General features: G+C 58.5%; 2 long non-coding RNA genes across 3 annotated transcripts in view; both read left to right on the top strand.

Annotated features, from left to right (window-relative positions):
• Positions 1-15,296, top strand: part of LOC125610772 — a 25,139-nt gene that overhangs the window by 1,080 nt on the left and 8,763 nt on the right. Inside the window, exons 2-3 of one of the 2 annotated variants that reach the window (XR_007340770.1) lie at positions 300-363; positions 668-3,562. This is a non-coding gene — a long non-coding RNA (uncharacterized LOC125610772). Of the gene's footprint in view, positions 1-299; positions 364-667; positions 3,563-15,296 lie in introns of those variants that run through there. The other variant, XR_007340771.1, reaches the window with a different exon arrangement.
• LOC125610771 lies at positions 5,087-12,250 on the top strand. Its single transcript, XR_007340769.1, has 4 exons — positions 5,087-5,302; positions 5,925-6,189; positions 6,631-6,728; positions 8,359-12,250. It is a non-coding gene; the product is annotated as an uncharacterized LOC125610771 (long non-coding RNA).

Raw genomic sequence — 15,296 nt, 5'->3', positions numbered from 1 at the left:
CCGAGTCAGCCCTCCACACCAGTGTCAGCCACGTGACAGTGCAAGGCACCTTCTCACTCCAGGAACTTGTCCCAGGTCTCTGTCATCCTCACTCTGGAAGCAGCCTGCCATCTTGAATGTCGCTGTCACACGCATCTCCTCTTCAAGTGCTCAGAAGTGACACCTGTCACCTCAGCTTCCATTTCACAGGCCAGAGCAAGCTTCATGGCCACACCTAACCCCAGGTGGCTAGGCACGGGCCAACCTGTACCCTGGAGGGAAGAGACAAGGCCTTGTCTGAAGATCTGATGGTCTTGCAGGTGCCGCATCAGGCCCGGAAGACGGCAGCAGAAGGGACTAGTCTCTCCTCTCCACGAGCTCAAGGTAAGTGCAAGGAGCAGGTAGAAAAGGTGGATGCAGATGGCGCTGCAGGGGGCCAGGCTCCAGGGAAGGAGTCCCGGGGAACCACAGGACGGTGACAGGGGCCTGGCCTGGAGGGGCCGGACAGCCTGGGGCCCCTGGTGTTCCTTTCGAGTCTCAGTGACTTCCTCTTCCACTTGGGATGATGGGGGCGGCCCTGTGGGAAAGGCTGAGCTCACCTCCACGGAGCACTCGGGGGGGGGGGGGGGACGAGGCACCGCGCGGTCTGCTGGGAATTCATTCGCACTTTTTTTTTTTTTCAGAACAGCACCTGATTTTTGCTTCTCACAGGTACACGAAGTTCCTGAGAACAGTGCCACCCTTTTGTGTCGGAACCAGGTGTGGCCTCACGGGGTGGCTTGCTGGGAGCTCCTGAGGGGTCACCCCGGCTCTGTGAACATGGAGCAATTCCCCAGAAAACCCAAGTGTGGGAGGCAGGGGGCTCCCTCCTGGAAGTCAGCGGGGATGATGAAGATGGGGTACCCCTGCCGTGAGGCCCTGCGTCCCCTCCCCAGCTCCCTGCAAGCCCCACCCCCGAGGCATCCATCACCTACTAATGGAGGGTCGGCCTTGTGCTGGGGCGGAGGACACAGCAGATGAGCAAGATGGCCCGGCTCTCTCTTCTCATGGGGGCTGCGTTCCAGGCAGGGATCTGGTCATTTTTGTGGTGGACACTGTTGGTTGACCAGATGCTCCTAGGAGGTTGCTTCGACCATTCCTGTGTGTTTGTCCCTCAGCTTCCGGGTACTTTGCTTCCAAGGGTGGGCCTATACTTGTGACTCTTGAGCTGGTGTGCCCACCTGTGCAGAGCACGGGAAGTGCCGCAGTTCACACACCCGCAGCGGCAGCCGGAGGCGTGACCTATGAGTGCTGCTGGTGAATGCAACCTGCTGCCCCTAAGATGTGGCTCCCACTGCAGAGCTCTCCGGCGGGTCACGCCAGGCCCAGGCTCTGTTTGAACTTGGTCCTTGCTGAACCCTCTCCTTTTCTTGGTCCTACTGTCCCACCCCGTGGGAGCTTCTCCCAGGGGCACCTCCTAAAATCAGCAGCATGGAACCCTCCGCCTCAGGAACTTCTCTGGGGAACATGTCCTAGGAGACCTCCCTGAAACCCAGCTCCTTCTTTCCTCGGCACCAAGCCTCAGTTTTGTCCAGGAGTCCCTTCCCCTCTCCAGGTGACAGCATGAGTATAGATGAGTCTGACTGCTCATGCTCACCTCACCCTGGATTTGGCTAGCAGGGAGCTGGTGATTCAGATGTAGCCAAGGGCACAAGGTGGGTTATCTGCTGGGGGCTTCTAGAAATGGTTTTCTTAAAATAATACACAGGAAGTGCATCTACTTGCCCCACTGGACACATAGCTGCATGTGATGGCTGGAACCCTGGCAGCCACATTGAGGAAACAAATTAACATGCTGAGATGGCCTGGTTAGCTCAAAACCGAAAGGCACTTGGGTCCTGGGTGACACTGGCAAGGTTCAGAATTTATCAGTCTGGGACCAGATATGTAGTCCTGATAAATGATAAATCCCCTGTTTGCAAAACCATTCTAAGTCAGGTCTGCTATTATTTGCAACCCAAAGCATCCTAAGGATATCATTTTAGATGGTAATATGGTGCTGAGTGAGGTGGGTCCTTCCAGGACTCTCTTGTCAGGTGGGTTCCATGGGGTTTCTGTCAAGTATAAGGTTTGGGATAAATGCACACCACCACAGAGCATGGGTGAAGGAACAGGCTTTGCTGGAAAAGAGAAAGCTAAAAAGGCAGAGTCGGCAGGCAGAACAAAGGAAGGCTTGAGTTAGATGCAGGGGAGGACTTCAAGTGTGCGGGATCGTAGCCTCTCATTATTCTCCCCATATCCGACATGTCTCTCAAAACATGGATTTCCTCCCTGTGGACTCCGTACATCTTGTTTTCTTCTTTGCTATGGCCATCAGGAAGCTCGGGGCTGGATCAGGGTATGTACGTTTGTACCTCGCAGATGCGTCCCTCTTTAGGCAGTGATACCTCGTTTTCCCTGTGCTTCGAGTTCTTCACCCCCCCCCGCCCCCTGTTTATTCTGCTGGGCTCTGAGTGTGTCTGCAAGTTCTGTTGGTTGTTCTTTGGAGCAAAGCAGGATATGCCTTGGCTGGTCCATGTGGCCCCCGAAGCTACCCCTAGAGCCACCCTGGGGAAGTCCTTCTGAGTGGCTCCCCAGGCATCTGGCAGACCGGGGACAGCTGAAAGGCTCTTGCTGGCCGCTTCGAGGTCTTTCAGCCACCCTGTCAGCTGCCCCCCAACATTCCTTCCCTAGGCTAAGGGGGAAAGATGATTCTGTCCTGGTCCAAATGCCAGGTCTGGCCAAGGAGGTGGAAAACCGTTTGAAAATCCCAATAAATAAATAAAAATAACTTTGAGAGCTTGTCACCATGGAGACCAAAGGCTTGGCTGGTTGTCATGGCGACCCTTGGGCAGGCTCTCTGCCTGAAATGATCAGCAACTCCGAGAAGGGAAGGCCAAGAGGTGGAGGGACAGGACCACGGGCCCCAGGGTGAGAGCCGGGGGCCAGCGGATTTCTCCAGGCAGGTCGCGAACCAGGGCGGGGTGGCCTGACGGTCGGGGTGGGCTAGGGAGAGAGCACTGTTTTCTGGAACTTTCTTTCCTGGCAAGCTGCCAGTCCTTCTTTACATTATTCCAAGAGGCTCTTGAGCCCTCACCTCCTGTGCCCGGTGCCCCAGGCTGGGAGGGGTCCCGCCAGGGCCTCCTCGTTGGCAAAGCTGCCAGGGAGTCTCCATGACAACACCAGCCCCCACTTGTGGGAGCCGAGACCTTGCGGGGACCTTGGGGAGTTGCCTGGGTAACCAGGCTCCTTTGCCCCACTTCCCCACCAACCAAGCCTCCGCGGCCCTTCCCCCTCCTGGTGATGGGCAGGTGAGTGGACTGGTCACCATGGAGACCCAGCTCCCCTCCCACCCCGCCCTTTTCAGAGCACCTGCCTCGAGACGGCTGTCAGAAGAGAACCGGGGAAAGAGGGGCTGCTGGGCGAGGAGACCCTTCTCTGGCCGTGAAACAACATCCGGGTTATTTTTTTTTAATATTTATTTTTTAGTGGTAGATGGACGTGATACCTTTATTTTATTTTATCTATTTTTATGTGGTGCTGAGAATCGAACCCAGGGCCTCACGCATGCTAGGCCAGTGCTCTACCACTGAGCCACCCCCCCAGCCCCAGGATTCTTTTTTTTTAATATATTTGTTTTTTAGCTGTAGTTGGACACAATTCCTCTATATTATTTACTTATTTCTACGTGGTGCTGAGGATCAACCCAGTGCCCAGCCCTGGCTTCCCCACCCAGGCAGGTGCCCAATTGGCCCTCCTGCCGGGTCTCCTGGGCTCTGTGGAGGAGTCGGCCTGGGGCGCAGGGCAGGGGCTGAGCAGGGACCTTCTGGCCCTGCCCTGCGCACCCCAGCTGCGGGCCCTGGTCTGTTGGGCAGTCAGAACTCAGGTGGTGACGGTGCTCATTGCCCAAACGCGAGGCACTGGTACCAGGTGTCATTTCCTCTTGCTGATGGAAATACATAAAAACAAAATGCCCAACTAGTAAGGCCGTCCGTCCTCGGGTCTCCGTCGGCTCCCCCTACCCCGCCCCCTGCCTCCTTGCCTCTGTCCCTGGGGGGCTTGTCACCGTGCAGGGCGTCTTCCCTCCAGCTGCTAGACTCCCCTCTCTCCTTTCCGGCCACCCCCCTCTCTAGCTCCTCATCTGACCTGCTTTGCCCCACCCAGGCTTCCTCAGGGTCCCCCCTCATCTCCACATCTGTTTGAACCCCTCTTCTTCCAGGACGGCCTCCTGACAGGCCGCCTAGGCCAGCTGAGCACAGGCTCTGCCCGCTTCAGCCAAGCTCCCCAATCCCTCGCTGTTGGGGAACACTGCAGGGATCCGCCCATTCCCAAGTGTCAGCAGCGTGGCGTTCGGGCCCCAGTACTGGTGGCCTTGGGGTCGGCCCTGAGTCTGGGGCTCGAACACCTGGGCAGCCCCTAGGCCCATGTGAGGTGGATCACCAGCCATCAGGCCTCTCCTGCAGCCGACGGGAGATCTCCTGCGGCTCCTAGAAGAATGAGTTGTCATATTCCATATTTATGGCCGGCGGGATTAAAGGGAGTGAGGCAGGCGGGGTGGGGCAGAAAAGGAAGGGATCGGAAAGCTTGGGAGAGCAGGATTCAGCCTCCTTGCTTCACTGTTTCCTGCTACACAAGGAAGTTAGGACCCAGGGGGCGGCAGACGGCCCCCAGCTGCAGGACGTGCTATGAAGCATGTCACAGTCTGAACCGTGGTGTGTGGGGGACACGGGGAGGAACCGCTGGCTGGAGGGAAGGTCAAGAATCAAGGATCGATCGGGACCCCCAAGGACATAGACTAGAGATTCAGAATGACACGTGACACTGGAAGTTACTCATGCAGATGGCAGATGGCACAGGTCACGGGGCACAGCATCCTCCAGGGTTCACGCCCTCACAGGGTGCCATCTGCAAAGTGGGACCGTCCCCCCATTTCAAGGAGAAGAAACCAAGGCTGAGAAGGGGCGATGCGTCCCCTGGAGCTTGTCCGCCGGGTGGGTGATTTGGACCCTGGTCATTCGCTCCACTTGGCTGTGAATTTCACCCGGACACTTTCTGGCTGAAGGACTTGGGCACATGGTCCAGCCTCCTGTCCTGGCTGTGGACTCTGTGATGATTGTAAACTCAGAGGGCCGTCTTCGGAATGAATGAGCAGAAGACAAGTTCAAAGGGCTCTGCTTGGCACCTCGGACCTTGCGAAGGTTCAGAAATGGCAGCTACCATCACCGCGGTTCTCCCGGGCAGCTGTCATTTCACCCATCCACCCATCAGTGTGTCCACCAAACTTTGCCAAATCCCTGGCACCCGGGTGAGTGAGAGGCTCTGAAACCAGGGGCTCAGGAGCTGGTGAGGGAGAGCAACCCCAGCCCCGGTGTCAGGTCTGCTAGGGGGACGAGGGAGGGTGGACAGAGCCTGTGGCAGGGGACAGTGGGCGTGGGAGACAGTGGCCCATTCCCCCTGCAGATGAGGAGGGTGGGCTGCAGAGTTGACCCTTGAAAAGGTGACAGAGGGTCCTCAGGGCTGGGAGGGTGCGGCAAGCCTGCCTGGCCCTCCGTCCTACTCCTCCTGCCCCGAGCAGCCCTTAGGTGACGGAGGACGCGGGTCAGTTTCCCCCGCAGCTGGTTTCTCCGACCTGCCTCATTGCCACCTGGCCACCCCCAGCAGGAGTGGGGTTGCTACCTCTGGCTCTCTCCTCACCTCAGTTTGTGATTGATGGGGGGCAGGGGTCCCCCGAAGTCCGTCCTCCTCTCTCCACCTCTGCTTTATGCCCTGGCTTCTGAGCTGCCTCTCAGGCTTTGGCCCAGGGCTACAGCAGTTCAGTTACCTGCAAGGACAGGGACTGGAGATTGTGACCACCAAATGAGAGCATGCGGGGGTACACGATTAGGCCGTGGGAAGGGACATCAGCGTTGCCGTCACGTTGCCAACAGACCTGTGTGTGGCTGAAGGGACCGAGTGACAGGCCCCGGTGACACCCGCCCATTAGCTGCAGTGCCTGGAATGTCCCACCGTCCCTCTGCCGAGCCCCTGCTCACATGTGACCTTTCCAACAATGACCACTGAGCCTCCCTGAAGTGCCCAGGAGACACTTGACAAGGGACAAGGAGAGTCTCCTGGAAGAGGCCACTCTTCAGCAGGGTGGAGCCAGCGTGGCACAGGGACTCGATGGCAAGATGGGGCATCGGGCTGGCTGAGGTGAGGCCTGGGACAGGTGCTGTCCATGGTCACGGCGTTGGGCTTTCTCGGCGGCTGCTTGCTGGTGTGGGGATCACGGAGACTCTCCTGGAGCAGTGGGGGTGCGGGAGGGTGGCTGGGAGCCCCGAGCCCCGTGTAGCGCAGAGCCCCTCGCTGGGCTGCAGCAGGAAGGAGGAGGCTGGGGGCGGGCAGCGGCCGAGAAGCACCTACTTGGCACCAGGTGCTGGCAGGGACCTTCCCCCCTGTTATGACCGAGTGAGGCTATTCCACCTCTGTCCCCTCCTTGGGGGTGTTTGAGGCCAGTTCCCTCCAGCTGGCTGGTCAGCTCCCGAGTGGGCTCTCCCATTTCTCCCATTTTGACAGTAGCAGCTCACTCAGGCTCCGCACAGGACGAGCTTCCTGAGGAGCCCGCGTGACCCAGGGCTCCATCTGGACTTCCAGGAGCCTGCCGGTGTCCCTGCCCAAGAATGTCCTCTGACCTGGAGTCTTTGGCCCCCACCTCGACCCCTGGGGCTCCGGGTCCTGACCATGCAGCGTGGGTGAGTCTGAGAACCTCTCTGTCCCCACTCCCCGCCTCCACCCCACCCCTCAGATGTCACCTTGTCTGCCATGCCCTGTCCTGTGTTTCCTCCTCGGCCACCAGGGCTATTGGGGCAAGTTTTTCTTGGAGCAGCCTCTGGATCAGAAACCCAGATCTTCCAGTAGTTTATCAAGCTGCAGGGCTTTCCTGCTTGTGTCACCGTGTGTTCACCACTGTCCCTGTGGGTCTCGTAGGCACTGCAGAAACTGTTAGCCTCAGTCGGCCCTGGCCACCCAGCGCAGCGGGGGAAGGCGTCTGAGCCCCCCCGGACCCAGGAAGGACCAGGGGAGGAGGAAGAGAGGGGTGGCAGGGGCTGGGGCATGAGTGACAAGCGCCTCAGCCATTGGCAGTCCGCGGCCACCAAGTCATCCCTGGAACCTTAGCTCAGCCCAACAAAGGCAGATCAGTGCGGTGCGGCTCCCGGGAAGGGGTTTGCCCAGCAGGGCTGGGGGGGCCGAGACCCCCAGGCCCTTGACCTCTCCAGCCTTTGGCCAGAACACGTCCCTTGGTCCAGCCTGAGTGCGAGGGACGAGAATGGGGAGGGAGGTGGGGTTCGGCAGCCGTGGCCTGCAGCCAGGGTCTGGAGGAGAGGATGAAGGGGGTGGATGAAGAGGACGAAGCCCTGGATGCCAGGGCTCCCCTCCAGCCCGGGCACCTCTCAGGCCAGGCGTCCCAAGGTCCCTGGAAGCCACACACGGAGCCGTCCCTTCCCTGGGGCCGTGCCAGCCATAGTCCAACTGTCCCCTCCAGGATCACATTCCAGAAACTCATTTTGAGAGAGACCAGCTGGGCCCAGGGGGGGCTGTATCTCTGCGTCCTTGTCCTTGGGAGGCGGAGAAAGGAGAAGGGGAGGAAGAGGCGGGCAGCGGGAGGGACCTGCCAGGCTTTGGAAAGCCATCAGCGGGGAGAAGGACTCCCCTGGGCTTGGCTTCGGCAGCTAAGCTGCCACCAGTCCCCAGGGCTTCCTCAGGGTGTGTGGAGGGCTGGGCTCAGGTAGCCTTGGCCAGGAACCACTCTGGGGTGGCACTTAGTACTGGGGAAACTGAGGACATGGATGAATGAGGAAGGTTGTTCCCTGGTCCTCCCTGAAGCCCCTTGAGGTGGCCTTGCCCACCCCTCCCCTAGCAGCTCCTGAGGATTACACACCTGCCTCACCAGGGCAGGAGTTATGTCACCTCCACCACTCCCAGAGGCCAGCGCGACCTGGGTGTCTTAAGTGGGGTTCACCCCGTCCTGACAGTGACTTGGGTGCAGGTAGTTTTAGGGGACCAGGAGAGAGCCGTCTGAAGTGGCATGGGCAGCAGGTGCTGACCGAGCTGCCCACTGGCTCCCTTCCCCTCCGTCGGGGGGAAGTAACTCCCCAGATTCCCCGGCTGCGCTGACCTCCGGGAGGCCTTTGATCTGCAGCGGAGGCAGGAGGCAGCCAGTGCAGACAGCTCCCTGGACCTGGGATCTGCCCGCTAGCCTCAGAGGTGGCCTCTGGAGGTGCCGTGCTGAGACCAGAGGCCAGAGGGAGCGGGCGGTCAGGGACTCCCCCGCTGAAGCCAGCTCCTCCGACGTCTTTCTCCACCCCCATCCTCCTCCCCTAGGCAGCGGCCTCCTGAGGCTGGGAATCTGACTTTTCTGGTCCCCCGCCTGCTGCTCAGAGCCAGCATGTGGCTCAGGGTACCCTCCCAGTGGGACAAACGACTTGGTTTTCTTCCTGCTCACCGCCTAGGGCCGGGCAAGTGCAGGGACACCAGGAAGTGTGTGGGACACGTCTCCTGATGCCGTCTCTGGCTCGGCCGTGACAGTCCTCAAGGGCAGTGCTCAGCTTTCTTTGGGGCGGGAGGAGAAGGCACCCCAAGCTGGGGTTGGGGTGGTAAAGCCTCGGGCCCCAGAGGGTGGAGGTGCCTGCAGTTTGATTTGCATACCATGTCCCCCACCTCCTGATGACGTCCCTTCCCCCGTTCTAGGGAACTGTTCTTTTCTCACTCTTTTTCTGTCGGGGCTGTCAATCGCATTATCCTCTGCCTGGGTGACCCAAACAGCCACTGTCACGGGCTCAGGAATGGGCACATGACCCACGCTGGGCCAGTCTGACCCCTCCCCCAGGGTGCAGCAGGAAGACCAGGAACAGGAGAAGACGACCCCTCTCCTCTGGATGTTGACCAGGAAGGGTGACTCTGAGGCCCATGGCCGTGGTGGCTTTCCAGGTGAGGTGGCCACCTGGAAAGAGGGTCACGGGGAACAAGCTCCTCGTGGGCACCCCAGATGTCTGGTCATCTGCTGCTCCTGAACGGTCCAGGCTGAGGCCCTGTGCAGTCACAGGGTGACACCACCAGGGCGGCTTCCTTCCTAGGGTGCTGGTGGCAGGCTTGGGGTCATCTGGCCTTTTCAGTGTGCCACTGTGACTGGCTGCCAGTCCTGACCCAGGCCACCCGGCCGTCATAAACAGTCTGACTGCTTGGCAGGAGGAAAGGTCAGGTTGGCACGGCGCGGCTCGTGGGAACCACACTTCCTCTCTGTGCCCTCTGTTCACCTCTAACAGCACTGCCCTGTGACGGCCAGTGGAATGCTGGTCTTCTGACTGCCCAGACCTGTCCCCTCCTTCAAGCCTGTGCCTGACCCCACCCCCATCTCTAGGTTTCAATGCAAGCTTCGTGCATAATCAAGAATTCCTTAGCAATCACATCAGAAAATGTAAAAAGAAGCAGGTGAAATTCATTTCGATAACACCGTTGTTTCCACCAACGTACCTAAGACGCCATTGTTTCCATCTGTGACGGGTTAGAACATCACTAAAGAGGTATTTTCTGATGTGTGTTTTGTACTAAGTCTTTTCCCTCATAGCACTTCAGTTTGCACCGACCATATTTTAGGGGCTCAGTAGCCACAGGACACTGGTGGCCATTGGGCACTTCCTGGCCATCGTCACCTGCTGTAAGAAAGCCTGGGGGTTCTGGCCTTTGAGTTCTACCTGAGCCTCTCGTTTTCACTAGAACAAATCCGATGTCCACTACCATGGGTCTGGGGCTGACCTTGAGGGATGGCCACAAGCCAGAGGAGGGGAAGGCAATGTCCCGATGCCAGGGATTCCTTCCCCTGGGCTGGGTGGGGGGAGCCCTGGGGAGGGGTGTGTTCATTTACAATTTTTTTGGTGGAATAATTATAGATTTACAGTAAAGTTAGAAAGTAGCCCAGCGTTCACCTTCCGTCCAGTTCCCCTGATGGTCACATCCTGCCCAGAGCACATTGATCAAGGCTAAGAAAAGCACTCGGGGCCTCGCTGTTACCCAAATGTCACACTTCAGTTACCTTCTACCAGTTTCTGTTTCAGGACTGAATCTAGGATGCCACCTTGCATTTGGGGCTTTGATTTTTTAATAAGGAAATCTACCTACTTATCAGCCATCTATTCATTAAACAGTTTTGTGGAGGCAGGATTAGCACACAGCGGGTTTCACACGTGGAAAACACACCTTTTGATGGTTTGGCTCGTCTGCCCCTGAAGCCCCCCGTGACAGGTATTACTTGCTTGGCGTTGGCCAGGTCTGGACACCGCCTGGACGCTCTTCCTGTGACCGTGTTCCTCCTTCACCGCCCGTGGAGGGTTGGACGGTGCTCCCCGTCTTCTCCCTCTGGTACGGAATCTGGTACCCTCTGCCATGTCCCTTGGCAGCAGTGCTCTCAAGGAGCGGGAGGACATGTTCCCATCTGTTACGAATTGAGTCGTGTCCTTCCAAGCTCCATATGTCAAAGCCCTGGCTTCCAGGGATGGCATTTGGAGACGTGTTGGGGCCTCTGCTGACCACGGAAGTGCAATCGCTGGGGAAAGAGGAAGAAAAACCACTGTTGGGAAATCCCCAGTCTTGTGATTCTGGTTTTGTGATTCTCCATGTACCTGACAGTTAGAGCTTGAGAAATGGCTTCCATATACGTGCCTGAACGGCCCCAAGATATGGCTTCCGCAAACATAAAGAATAACTCCCCAGCAACGGGGCACACATACCTAATGGGGTATTGTTTCTGTAACTGGGGTAACGGGGCTCTGTTTCTGCAACTGGGATGCCTAGGCTACCCCAATCTGGGGGACTCTCCGATCTCTGATTGGCCCCTGCCTTTGCCCCCCACCCCCTTCTCCTCTCTCTATATAAGTCCTCTCCCTCCACAATAAACTGAGTTGCTGCGCCTTCTCGGCTGACTCAACTCCCGACTCGGTGTGATTTTTGCCAGGCAGGGTGGCGGGCCGGGTCGCGACACTCACCCTCTCGCTCAGCCCGGAGACACTCACTAGCTGGTCTAGTGATTCTCCTCAACCTCTGTCGGAGGGCGGTCCGACAGAGAGGGAGCCTTTCAGGGGGCCACTCAGGTGGAACGAGACCGTCACCTGCCCATCAGCTTTCCCCAACTGTGATGGAGACCTGGGTGTCTGCAGCAGAGGTTGACCAGAAAGAGAAAAGGGCACCTTGGCTCAAGGTTTTGGAGGTTCCAGTGGGTGACTGACTGGCCCCTGGTTTGGGGCCCGTGGTGAGGCAGCAGGTGGCATCTGGTGTGTGGCGGAGCAGGACCACTCGCTTCACGGCCAGGGAGAAGGAGGGGACGTGGGAGGGGCCAGGGCTCCACAGTGTCCCTCATGACCTACAGACCTCCCACTAGTCCCCACTTCTTAAGGGTCCCACCACCCTGGGGACCGTGGTGGGGCACGTAGGACCTACACCATGGCAGGCCCTAGTCCAGTAGGACTGGGGTCCTTGTGAGAAGGCCCACACAGAGCAAAGGCCCCTGTGAGGACCAGGCGGGGGGGGGGAGGCCTCCCCGGAATAGTCTACCTGCACCTTGATCCTGGGCTTGCGGCTCTACGGCTCGAGGAAAGCAGTTGCTGTGGTCTAAACCGCCCGTCCGCGGTGTCCTGTCTCAGCAGCCGAGCAACTAACCCAGCACCCCAGGGATACTGGGCTTGACCGAGTGCCCTCCTCGGGCAGGGAGACGCTGGCGCCAGGATGTCTGCAAGGGCGTGAGTGTGCTCCGTGGACCGGCTTGCCCTTCTCTGTCCCCGTGATTCTTCATGGAAGAGACAGGCAGGAAGCCAATGGTTCATGGAGAAGGACGAAACACGTGGTGCTGACCTGAACCCAATCTGTGGCCTGGAGCCAAGATGGCTGGTCCTGGTCAAGCCCAGCCGAAGTTTGCTGACCAGCACACCCATGAGAAGCATGAACGTAGAGGTTAGAAACCACTGGAGCAAAATCTGACTAAAAACCAATGAATTATTGTTATCTCACATTTTATCAGTGAGGAAATTTAGGCACAGAGAGGTTAAGTGACTGGCCTGAGTCCACACAGCCAGCAAGTGGTGCATCCAGGATATGAACCCAGCAGTCTGGCTCCAGCGCCCATGCTCACCACCTGTTCTTGTATGATCCAATTTCTCTACCATTTTTGACCCAGCAATGTAATCAACTCGTCCTTTGACTTGTTAATTGATCACACATGTAGCACACCACAAGTCTCTCCCCTTGGTTTCTCTCAGAACGTCCCTCTTTGCCTTCTTAGCGGTTTTCAATAGCTGCCGTTTATCCATCTATTTCTGGGCTGGTTGGCCTGTCCCTGGTGCTAGACTTTCAGCTCCACCAGGGCCCTGTTTTGTCCTCACCCATCGATGACTTGCTGAATAAAGCTGAGTCCGTGGTCCAATGCCAGGCCTGGCCACGTGCTGGGAACGTGGACTAAGACACAGCCGTGTTTGGAGGTCAGGTGGGCAGGAGGCAGGGTCTGATCCATAGAGGCCACTAAAGAGCTTGTGCTTTGGTGCAGGCCACGGAGGAGCAGGTCACCCGGCCCTGCTGTGTCAGAGCCCACACCGCCCGCGGGCACCCTTGTCAGAGCGTGAACCTGCTCAGGCACCAGGGGAGGGGAAGGCGGAGGTCCTGCCCAGCTCGGAGACTTGCTGATTGGCCTGGCCAGGGTGTGGCGGAGCTGGAGGCAGACAGGCAGAGAAACACCTGGGGTCTGTGGCTGAAGTGACCTCAGCCAGCGTCAGGGGGCACCAGCCAGGGGAAGGAGCTGGGAGGGCCAGTCCTTAAAAGAAAGGTGACAGGAGTCTCCTGAGAAGGCAGAGGAGACACAAAGAAGTGGGTCAGCACTGTCCCTAGTGCCATGTTTCCCAGGCTTGTCCACATGGGGCCTGTGCTCCGAACGTCCTTCCTTTTTCACAGCTCAGTAATAGCCCGTGATCTGGGGATGCCACGTTTTTGGTTGACCCAGTCACCCTCTGAGCGGTTTCCACCTTTGGGCCGTGGTGGACGGACGACACTGCTGTGACTGGGCTTGTGCTGGGTTGATGCACGTGGGCCTGTGTTCAGTTCTTGGGGTGGACACTGGGGAGTGGAACTGCCTGGCACAATTGCCATCAATTTGTCGTATGCCTTTGGTTCCATCACTCTGGGTCTCTGGGGCTATTTTTTTCTCTTATGTTGTTAAAATGTGGGTTTCTTTTGATATTGTGAGACTTAAAAAGCCAGGCGGAGAGCTGATGTCTGTGGAAGATAAAAAGGGAGCAGGCGCGTGCAGGGCCGAGGGGTCAGCCAGTCAGGGAGGGCTGGGCGGCAGAGGAGCCTGCGGGGGAGGCCGATGAGGGACGCTGGTGGGGGACAGGACCCCCAGTGGGGCTGGGAGAGGAGTGGAGTGGCCAGGGGCAGCAGTTCACGTCTGCAATCCCAGCGACTCGGGATTGCAATTTAGTAAGACCCCCAGCAACTAGGAGGCCGTGTCTCAAAATAACAAATCTAAAAGGGCCGAGGCTGTGGCTCAGCGGTAAAGCGCCCTGGGTTCAGTCCTCAGTACCAGGAAAAATAACAACCACAAAGGCGCTCCGGTGGAAGAGCCCTGTAGCAGGTGTTAACTTCATTCCATAAGTTTGGGCTCAGCATAAAATCAGGGTGAGGGCCCCAGGTCTCATTCTCTGTGAAGCAGAAGCCGTGGCTCGGGGTGAGATCGCCGGCTGCCTGTGAGGTCCAGCTGGTGACCAGGCTGGAGCAGCTGTGGCGCCTCCCGGGGTCAATTTTGGAGAAACGAAAGGACTGCTCGACCTCTCGTTAAATTCATGGTAAAGAAACTGTTTTTGTCCAAGGGAAATTGACATTGGTGACGGGCGTGCATATTAATTTGTTTATACGTTATCTGTCTTCTTCTGTTTTCTGTGGCTAAAGCAGAGGACCACCAAGGAGACTTTGGAGGTCAGAAAGTCCAACAGCAAGGTGTCGGCCTCTGGCGAGGGCTTTCTGCTGATCATAACCTGGCAGAGGCTGTCACGCCATGAGACAGTAGAAGCAAGGGCTGGGGCCTCACTTCTCACACAGGCACTAATCCCACCCTGGGGACCCCGCCCACTGGGCCCGTCTAACCACAGGCCACCTCCAAATACCATCCGTATAAGAATTTGGGGACCAAGTTCCCAGCACATGAGCTTGGCGGGTGTGGCAGTGTGGTTCTCTGGGGGTCAGGCTGGTGTCCCGCGGTGCCTGCTGGTCTGGGGAGAGGCTGGCCGGGGAGAGTGCCCGCCCCTTGGTTAAGGTGTTGGTGATAGTTGTCGTTTTCTGAGCAGCTCTTCAGCAGCTGACCACGTCTTATCTCAGTGAATCTCCACACCGACCTGAGGAGGGCAGCCGCCTTTCTGGGTGACCATTTTACAGATGAAGAGACGGGGCTGGGGGGGGGCTCAGAGGTGAAGGGCAGGGTCTGGAGCCACTTGCAGGAAGGGAGGGAGCGCTGGGCGGGGAGCAGGAGGCTGGGTGAGTGCCAGCCCTAGGCCTGCTGCTGGGTGACCCTGAGCGGGGAGATGGGCCTCTCTGAGCCTCAGCAGCCTTGCTGTGACCCCCTGAAGAGTTGCGTCCAGTGTCAGGGCTGGGGTGTGGGAGGTCTCTGAACCCCAGAGCTGGGCCGGCGAAGGGCTGTTGGCACCGGCTGCGGCGTGTCTTTAGAGGGAGCAGAGGCCTCGACATTGAGCCAGGTTTGGGCTTCCAAAGACCCAAGAGAGAGGACTGACGAGGGAAGGTTCCAGGATATGGGTGAGAGGCGGGGGAGGGGGCAAGTCCTGGGCCAGTCAGTGCCTCCCGTGTGGGTGTGTGCAGGGGTGTGTGCGTGGACGGGCGTGTGTCTGTGCGTGTGGGGCTCGCCTGGAGTCTCCATCCCTCCTGCCTTCTAGCACTGGGCTGTCCACCTGCCCGGCTTGGGCAGCACCTGTCCTCTCCTGGCCGTGCTGGAGGCTGCAGCTCTGACGCCCCCTCCCCCACGCTGCCTCCGCCCCTCCAGCCTCTCCCCAGGGTGGTCCTTGAAGCTCCTTCCCAGCTGGGTCCTGTCCCCAGGCGCTCTCGGGCCAGAGCAGTGGCCTTCCCGTTCGTCTCCTGGGGCTGTGTTTCCCTGAGCCCAGAGCTACGTCATCCCTGGCAGGACAGGTAGTGGGGTCACGGTGACCCTGCCCGTTTTAGCTCCTGCCCGGGCTCGCTCTGTTTTAGCCCCAGACAGAAGCTGGAACCCGGAATGGCCC

Source organism: Marmota marmota, unplaced genomic scaffold (genome assembly GCF_001458135.2).
Source record: "Marmota marmota marmota unplaced genomic scaffold, marMar, whole genome shotgun sequence".
NCBI lineage: Eukaryota > Metazoa > Chordata > Mammalia > Rodentia > Sciuridae > Marmota > Marmota marmota.
This window is presented reverse-complemented; position numbering and strand designations above follow the sequence as displayed.